Below are 2,500 nucleotides of genomic sequence, written 5' to 3' on the forward strand. Positions count from 1 at the left end.
ATGGGAAAACGGGTCATTTTCGTGTTGCCACATTGCGTACGAACCGCATGAAACTTCCAGAGGCATTTGCAGCAGGAATGCATGTGCACTCAAAAACTTCTATATGTTTCACGGATAGACCCCGTGAAACGCTAGAAATTGGCGGGGATGTGTCTCTTGTGGCTCACGGGGCTGTTAGGGTGGCACAGAACTCCCTCGGAATGGGAAAAGGGGTCATTTTCGTGTTGCCACATTGCATAGGAACGCCATGAAACTTCCAGAGGCATTTGCAGCAGAAAGGCACGTGCACTCAAAAAAGTGAATATTTCTCACGGATAGACCCCGTGATACGCTAGAAATTGGCGGGGATGTCTCTCTTGTGGCTCACGGGGCTGTTAGGGTGGCACAGAAATCCCTCGGAATGGGAAAACGGGTCATTTTCGTGTCGCCACATTGCATGCGAACCGCATGCAACTTCCAGAGGCATTTGCAGCAGAAATGCATGTGCAGTCAAAAATTTTTTATATTTTTCACGGATAGACCCCGTGAAACGCTAGAAATTGGCGGGGATGTGTCTCTTGTGGCTCACGGGGCTGTTCGGGTCGCACAGAAATCCCTGGGAATGGGAAAACGGGTCATTTTCGTGTTGCCACATTGCGTACGAACCGCATGAAACTTCCAGAGGCATTTGCAGCAGGAATGCATGTGCACTCAAAAACTTCTATATGTTTCACGGATAGACCCCGTGAAACGCTAGAAATTGGCGGGGATGTGTCTCTTGTGGCTCACGGGGCTGTTAGGGTGGCACAGAACTCCCTCGGAATGGGAAAAGGGGTCATTTTCGTGTTGCCACATTGCATAGGAACGCCATGAAACTTCCAGAGGCATTTGCAGCAGAAAGGCACGTGCACTCAAAAATTTTAATATTTTTCACGCATAGACCCCGTCAAACGCTAGAAGTTGGCGGGGATGTCTCTCTTGTGGCTCACGGGGCTGTTAGGGTCGCACAGAAATGCCTCGGAATGGGAAAACGGGTCATTTTTGTGTGGCCACATTGCATAGGAATGGCATGAAACTTCCAGAGGCATTTGCAGCAGGAATGCATGTGCACTCAAAAACGTCTATATTTTTCACGGATAGACCCCGTGAAACGCTATAAATTGGCGGGGATGTCTCTCTTGTGGCTCACGGGCGCTGTTAGTTAGGGTCGCACAGAAATCCCTCGGAATGGGAAAAGGGGTCATTTTCGTGTTGCCACATTGCGTACGAACGGCATGAAACTTCCAGAGGCATCTGCAGCAGAAATGCATGTGCACTCAAAAACGTCTATATTTTTCACGGATAGACCCCGTGAAACGCTAGAAATTGGCGGGGATGTGTCTCTTGTGGCTCACGGGGCTGTTAGGGTCGCACAGAAATCCCTCGGAATGGGAAAACGGGTCATTTTCGTGTTGCCACAATTGGCATACGAACGGCATGAAACTTCCAGAGGCATTTGCAGCAGAAATGCATGTGCACTCAAAAACGTGAATATTTTTTCACGGATAGACCCCGTCAAACGCTCGAATTTGGCGGGGATGTTTCTCTTGTGGGTCACGGGGCTGTTCGGCTCGCACAGAACTCCCTTGGTCCACCTGATTCGTGCATACAGGCAGCAACTAAAACTCTGTAAACCTGCTGTGAGGACATCTAAACAGTGGACCAGTGAGGCTGTGGAAGATTTGCGGGCGTGCTTAGACTGTACTGACTGGGATATGTTCACGACTGCTACCAATAGTCTGGATGAACTCACAGAGGCTGTGTACATCAGCTTCTGTGAGGACTGCTGTATCCCAACACGTACCAGGGTGAACTTTAACAACAACAAGCCCTGGTTCTCAGCAAAGCTCAAAAGGTTGAGGTTGGAGAAGGAGGAAGCGTTTAGGAGTGGGGATAGAGACAGATTCAAGGAGTCGAAGAACAGGTTTAGCAAAGCGGTGAGAGAGGCTAAACGACTGTACTCAGAGACACTAAAACACCAGTTCTCTACTAACGACGCTGCTTCTGTCTGCCAAAGGGCTCAGGCACATCACCAACTACAAACCCAGAGCGCCCCACACCACTAACGACTCCCGCCTAGCCAACGACCTGAACGAGTTCTACCGTAGATTTGAAAGACAATTGGACTGTCCTGAACCACCCCTTCCCACCCAAGAGGCCCCATCCCCCACCCATACTACAGAAACGACTCTCTCCTTTCAGGAGGGAGAAGTTAATGGGCTTTTCAAGAGGCAGAATCCACGCAAAGCAGCCGGGCCGGACTCTGTCTCTCCAGCCACCCTCAGGCACTGCGCTGACCAGCTGTCTCCGGTGTTCACCAACATCTTTAACACCTCCCTGGAGACATGCCATGTACCAGCCTGTCTCAAGTCCTCCACCATCATCGCTGTGCCCAAAAAGCTAAGGCCAACAGGACTAAATGATTACAGACCGGTCGCCCTTACATCTGTGGTAATGAAGTCTTTTGAGCGCCTGCTCCTGG

This window comes from Petromyzon marinus, unplaced genomic scaffold, assembly GCF_048934315.1.
Source record: "Petromyzon marinus isolate PM22_M1 ecotype Great Lakes invasive population unplaced genomic scaffold, UKy_Petmar_22M1.pri1.0 PM_G_Scaffold_38, whole genome shotgun sequence".
NCBI classification, from domain to species: Eukaryota; Metazoa; Chordata; class Hyperoartia; order Petromyzontiformes; family Petromyzontidae; genus Petromyzon; species Petromyzon marinus.